Raw genomic sequence first — 7,371 nt, 5'->3', positions numbered from 1 at the left:
TATGCCTTTCTGTTAATTATTTCTCCCTCTAGGTTCAACCCAGTCTAGCTACTCGTTGCTAAGAAGACTGTCTTAGTCTGTTTTCTGTTGCTATGCCAGAATACCTGAGACCGAGTAATTTATAAAGAATAGAGATTTATTTTGCTCACAGTTCTGGAGAATGGGAAGTCCAAGAGGTTGGTGCCAGCATTTAGTAAGGGCCTTCTTGCTTCCTCAGAACAAAACAGAAGATATCACATGGTGAGACAGAGCAAGTGAGCCAGAAAGGGCTTACTTTTACAACAAAGACACCCCTCCATAACCTGTTAATCCATTCATGAACCCAATTGCCTTTCAAAGGTCCCACTTCTCAACACTGATGCACTGGGGACTAAGTTTTCAACACATGAATCCTGGGGAAGTACCCAAATCATAACATGGGTAAAGAGCTGAAGGGTCTGGGTTTGCAGCTCAGTGGTGAAGCTGCTTGCTTAACATGTGTAAGGCAATGAGTTTGCACCAACTGGTGCTATCCATGTTCAATCCTCACCACCACATAAAAATAAACAAATAAAACAAAGATATTGTGTCCATCTACAAATAAAAAAAACTTTGGAAAAAAAAAGGAGCTGGAAAACAGTGAAGATGATGACTGTGTTCTTCCTCAAACAATTTCATCTTCCAGGTGTCCTCATCTGAGATAGGGAGGGACCAAGACAGAGAGTAGTTTTAAATTGGTTTAATTTATAAAATGGTTATTACACTGGTATAAAATGGAATTATATTTTTATTATACTGGGCTACCAAGGATGTATTTATTTATTATCTAAGTATAACTAGAAATGTTATAGAATCTATCTAAGATTTTAAATTTAGGGTTAAAAATAAATGGCCTGCAGAGCAGGTTTAAAGGCACAAAGGAAAAGTTATAAAGTTAGTCTCTGCTAACATCCCATGAATCCTGTTCATTAAAATAACTGATTAAGTGATGTAAGTGAAAATACTGGAGTAGATGGTTCCCAGGGCCCATTTTTCCACAGAAAAAGGGGAAAACCCAGCAGACGCTGTCTGAATCGACTTCTTCAGAACTCTGAAAAATAGCCAGAAGTTTACAGCAACCAAGAAAATCCTGAATCAAGGGGGGTGGGGGAAAGGAACTTAGGAATAGTTAGGAAAGCTCTGCCTTGGCCTGTCAGTGGCCTTAAAGACGGCAACCTGAGCTCCCAATGTGGGACCCTGGCCCATGCTTCCAGAGCGATCAGAGTTGACCTTTTCTGATATAATTGTGATTTCATGCATGATCATGCCCTGCATTCTCTATCTTATCTAAAATCAAGCTGTATGAAAAGAACAAAAGATGATACTGGCCTATTATACACATCTGCTCAGGTATTGTGAAAAAATGCAAAAATAATAAAAGCTTTTTAGATTTTAAAGATTGTTGATAATGGAATAAAAGCCAGATTCCTGAACATGCAGCACACAGTCAATGCACTCATGTGGAAAACACACAAGTGAACATGCATTACAGAACTCTAGCTTCTGTCTGGTCTATTCCTATTGATTTACTCTGAAGTTTTACATGACCTAGGATGCAGATAGAGATTTAATAAAATAAAGGTACATTACATATTTCTGATCTAATAACCAACTTTAAGAAGAAGTACAGTGGAATGATACAAGATGTTTTGTATCTTTCCAAACATTTAAAGCTAATTTGATTTTTGTTGTAATTTGATATTTTAATTAACAGTATGCTGAAGACGAAGTTGACTGAATGATAGTTGGGTCCATAGGGTTCAACTGTCTTATTGCTAAGTATACAAAATGAATCCAGTAAACACTTTCCATTTCTAATGGCCTGAAAAACCTACTTTAAAAAAATTCAGGTACAGCTAAACTGGGCTGAGGATGGCTACAATAAATGAAAGTCAAGCAACCAAAACTCTAAAACACAAACACTTTCTATCCAGGATTTAAAAAAAAAAAGAGCATCCAAAGCAAAGAGAACCAAGACTGACCAAGTAGCCAGTCAAAAACCAATTCTCTGTTATTCAAGCTAATAGTTACTTCATTATTATTGGTGGTTCCTAGAGTCACAGCTTTGATGTCAAATGTGACAGTGGATCCATAGGTCACTGCAGGCAATTTACTGGTCGTTTCTTTTCCGTCTATAAAAACTGCACCATTGGTGATCTTGCTGCAGAGATTCCTATCCATTCTGCTTCTCTCTGAATGTTAATGTCTGTGCCAGAAATAGGTTGGAGCGCTGTCATAGAGAACACCTGAGGATTCAGAATCATTCCAGAGTGCTGCGTTTCTTCAGCTGTTCAGGCTGAATCCCTCAGAGCCAGTTGTCCACTCATGAGGCACCTATGTGGGGGATGTTCCAAGGACTCCACTCCTGTCAACCATCTCGTCCAGTGCAGACCCTAAAATGATAATCAATATTGCGGTCTCTGTGCAATACTCTGAATTCAGTTTCAAAATGATTTGAAGTATATTTATAGAATTGGAGCCTGTCATCTGGGCTTAAAGTGGTCATCCACCTTACACCATCTTAGTATGATGCCTCCAGGTTTCTCTATTAGTTCTTCTATCTGCACTGGTAGGTGAGATGCTACTGTTTCATGCTTTAAAATAATGTCTTTATGTTAAGAATTGAATCATCCAACTAAGCAGATAAACAAGGCATATAAACCAGTAAAGGCACTTCTGGTAAACTGCCCAACTGAATGTGTGAAGCCTTCATGGTAAAGTTCCACTGTTTCTCATTGTGCTTTTCTATACCACTAAGAATGGCAATCTTCCCTTCCTGGACCAAGTCCTCTGCAGTGTTAACTCCATGTTTCGTGAGCTTCTGGCAGTCATCTAGTGGTTTAATGGCTCCCTGTTTAATGGTGTTCCCTACTTACAAAAGGGTCACAAATCATTTATCCAGGAGCTTACCAGGCTTCCCTTTAAGTCACTAACCTGCCATTCGAGGACATCCTTTGTCTGTGATGCACCCTTTTTGATTTCTGTGCCTCCTGCAGCCCCTGCAGTCTGAGGTCCAGCGCAGGCTGGTAGCTCTACACATAGTCCTCCATGTTCTTGCGAGCCTCCTGCAGCAGGAACTCTGGGTCAGCTCCATTGCTGCTCTTATCAGGCAGTGTAGCTGCTGTGGCATATAGCCTAGAGCAGGTAGGCGGAGCAAGTAACCCTTATTTTACTTAATAATGGCCCCACAGTGTAAGAGTATTTATGCTGGCAATTTTGTTATAGTATATTGTTATAATTGTTCCATTTTATTATTGGATATTGTTATTAATCTCTTACTTTGCCTAATTTATGCATTAAGCTTTGTCATAGGTATATATGTATAGGAAAACACACAACACAAAACAAACAACACACACAGAGGTATACTATGAGGAGTTTGGGCATCCACTGGGGTTTTGGAACATATTCTCCCTCCATTGATAAGTAGGGACCACCATAATGGCCAAGAACTTTCCAAGTTTGACATTAAATTACACACATAAGAAGCTCAACAGACTCAAAGGATAAACACAAAGCTACCCATACAGAGCACATTATAATCAAATTGTCAAGAGCCAGAGAGGACAAAAGAATCTTGAAAGTAGCAAGAGAGAAGCAACCTGTTATACACAAGGGTCCTCCTTAAGATTAAGAGCTGAATTGTGTTCAGAAATCAAAGAGCCACAGGGAGTTGGATGACAGATCTAAAGTGCTGAATAGAAAAAAAAAAATCCTGTGGACCAAGATTTCAGTATTTAGCAAAAGCATCCTTCAAAAATAAAAGAGGAATTGACATTCCTAGATAAACAAAAAGTAATAGGGTTTGTTACTAGTAGACCTGCTCTACAAGGACTGTTAATGGGAGCACTTCAGGCTGAAGTGAAGACACTAGACAATAATTCACAGCCATACAGAGAAATATAGAATTCCAGCCAAGATAATACAAAGGTAATACAAAAGCTAGTATTATTAGATTTTGATATGTAATTCTACTTTTTGTTTTTTATATGATGTAAAAAAACAAATGTTTAAAATAATACTTATAAATCTACGATAATAGACAATATATAAAAATGCAATTTGTGACAACAGCAATATAAAATGAGTCAGAAAGAGTAACAGAGGTGCAAAGTTTCTGTATACTACTGAAGCTAATTGATGACAATTCAAATTAGATTGTTATAAATTTAGGATGCTAGTAGTATTTCTCATGGTAACCACAAAAAATAAAATCTAAAAACTGAAGAACAGGAAATGAGAAGGGAATCAAAGGGGTAATTACAAAAAGAAACAAAAGGCAAAAAGAGGAGTAGGAAAAATATAAGATACACAGGAAAAAAATAGTAAAATGACAGAAATAATTGTTTCCCAGTAAGTAAATACTTTAAATGTAACTTGATCAAGCTCTCTAATCAAAAAGCAGTGATTGGCAGATAGAATTTTAAACAATGATCCAACTATTATAAGCTATCTACAAGAAACTCATTTTAGATTCAAAGATGCAAATAGGTTGACTATGAAGGTCAGAAAAACATATTCAATATTCCATGCAAATTATATTCAAAACACAGTCGGAGTGGCTATAATAATATAAAAAAACAGACTGTAGGGAAAATTATTACAAAAGATTGTTACAAAAGATAAAGAAGGCATTCTGTATTAAGAAAGGAGTCAATTAATTAAGATATAACAATTAGCAGGGTGTGGTGCATGCCTGTAATCCCAACAACCCTGGAGGTTGAGGCAGAAAGATCACAAGTTCAAGGTCAGCCTGGGCAACTTAGTGAGACCCTGTCTCAAAATAAAAAATGAAAAGGGCTGGGGATGTACCTCAGAATAAGGTGGGCAGTCCAGGTGAGGATGAGAGTCATCATTATGACCTGAAGAAAAATAGGGTTGTACAAGAGAAAATAACACAGGAGAGGGGTTTGGAGCCTGGGGTCTGTCCATGGATAGAGAGGACAGTAGTGGAAAAGACCATGGAGAGGGTAAATATCCTGTAAGTGGGGCAAAAGTAGATCACAGAAGTGGTCTATGTGAAAGTGTGGTTTTGAAAACACAACGTGAGCCAAGGGGGCAGATATGACAAAGGAAAGCAGTCCAAGACAAGAGTGAGAGTTTGGCAGGTGCAGCCAAGGACAGAAGTTGAGTAGCAGTGGGGCTAAGTTTGTCCAGCTCATCCCTCAGGTTCCCACAGTGATCCAAGCCAGGTCCAAGTTATAGAACCATATATGGTACCAGGTAGAGGGTCCTCAGGTCTTGTTTTCCTGAAAGAAAAATTTCAGCTGAGAGACACAGTTAGAAAAGCATAAAGGGTTTATTTAGTGGAACAGAAGCAATGCTCTGAAGTATATGGAGCACACTGCCTCCAAGAGGAAAGGGGTGGGTTTTCTTCTTTCTGTACTCTAGGGAGTACCATATAGGGTCTTATTTACCTAGGTACAGTTGTATTTGTAATGTTAAATTTAAAAGTCAATAATATGTTGAACAAAAGAGGACTGGGAAGGAGTGAAAGAAGAGAGAGAGACTTAAGGAGAAAGATGCATGATACAGTACTATATCACAGAGAGAACTGATTTTCAAAAGGTTAATTTATCACCAAATTTAATGATCTGATTCTGTCTCCAGCTCTCTCCTTTGTGCATGTGATCTCTCTCCCTCTCCCTCCTCCATCCTCTCTCTTTCTCTTTCTCTCTCTCTGTCTCATTCACACACATACACATCACAAAGTCTAGCACCTGAGGTTCATGGTTTGAAGTTTTAGTTGTGGTCTGCTCAAGACATAGAAAAGCAGTAGAGATCTTTGGAAATGATTGGGCCATTTGATATTTTGAAATAATGGTTTAATCCCACATCTTCTCTTATAAATGGCTAAAAATTACTCAGAACTCTGTGTTGACCTACCCATCCATGCTCAGCCAGGGACTGACTAGGTATAATTTAGCTCTCATGTTCTAATGAGGTTTGGAACAATCTTTCACTCTTTGGCAAAACTTGTTTTCTGCAACCTTGGTGAAAATTCTTGTTCTTAGCCATGACATTTATAAGCCTTTCATTCTTGTTTTCTATTTTCCTCCCCCATTTGATAGTTCTGGCCTCATTACACTAGAATTTTACTGTTTGCCAGTGACCACCACCCTTACTTTATTTAATAATAGCCTAAAGTCCAAGTGTAGAGATGCTGGCAATTCAGATATGCCAAAGAAAAGTCATAAGGTGCTTCTGTTGTGGTTTAGATGTGGTGTCCCCCAAAAGCTCATGCGTGAGACAGACAATACAAGATTTGAAAGAGAAATGATTGGGCTATAATCTTAACCTAATCAGTGAACTGATCCCTGATGGGATTAACTGAGTGGTGACTAAAGGCAGGTAGGGTGTGGCTGGAGGAAGTGGTTCGCTGGGGGTGTGGCTTTGGGGAATATATTTTGTATTTGGAGAGTAGAGTGCCTTTTTCTCTCTGCTATCTGATCATCATGAGAGGAGCTTTCCTCCACCACATTCTTCTGCCATGAAATTCTGCCTCACCTCGAGCCCTGAGGAAAGGAGCCATCCTTCTATGGACCAAGATCTCTGAAACTGTGAGCCCTCAAATAAACTCCTCTTCTTTTATAGTTGTTCTGGTCAGGTCTTTTAGTCACAGCACTGAAAAAGCAGACTAAAACAGCTTCCTTTAAGTGAAAAGGTGAAAGATCTTACCTTAATAAGGAAAGAAAAATAATCATATGCTGAGGTCGGTAAGATCTACCAAGAATGGGTGGGGGTGGGGGAGAAACAGAGAGCACATTCATATGATCATTACAGTACATTATTATAGTTGTTCTATTTTATCATTATTATTGTTAATTTCCTACTGCGCCTAATTCATAGATTAAACTTTATCATAGGTACATAAGGGGAAAAAACAATAGATAGGGCTTGGTACTATCTGCTGTTTCAGATGCCCACTGGGGGACTTGGAATGCATCCCCCACAGATAAGGGGAGATCCCTGTAACACTGAATTCACTCTGACCTCATCTTCTCTCTCTGCTCACCCCACTGTAGACCTTCTCATGCTGGCCTCCTCTTGGTGATCGGGGCTCACCTCCAAGATCACTTTCTCAGAGGAGCCTTATCTGACTAGTGACCAGTCTTTCCAAGTTTCCTCATCTCTCACCAGGCACAGTCCCTCTATAGGGCCTTCCTTCAATGTTCCTCAGGGCATTTACCTCTGTCTGACTTTATTGCATTATTTTCTTTCTCTATTGAAACATATCTCTCCAAGAGAGCCAAAAAAATGTACTTTTGTTATTTGCTGTCATATCCTCAGTGTCCAGAGCAGTGAAGGTTTGTAGGAGGCAAGGTAAATATGCACTGATGAGTGAAAGAAGGA

The 7,371-nt window shown here is 38.9% G+C and overlaps 1 pseudogene; it reads right to left on the bottom strand.

Moving 5' to 3' along the window:
• Positions 1-1,944: 1,944 nt before the first annotated feature.
• LOC124094154 (cytokine receptor-like factor 3) lies at positions 1,945-4,874 on the bottom strand (annotated as a pseudogene).
• Positions 4,875-7,371: the final 2,497 nt, after the last annotated feature.

The sequence above is a fragment of the Marmota monax genome, unplaced genomic scaffold (genome assembly GCF_021218885.2).
Source record: "Marmota monax isolate L192 unplaced genomic scaffold, Marmota_monax_Labrador192_F-V1.1 WCK01_AAM20220418_F8-fsc00207, whole genome shotgun sequence".
In the NCBI taxonomy this organism is placed as follows: Eukaryota; Metazoa; Chordata; class Mammalia; order Rodentia; family Sciuridae; genus Marmota; species Marmota monax.
This window is presented reverse-complemented; position numbering and strand designations above follow the sequence as displayed.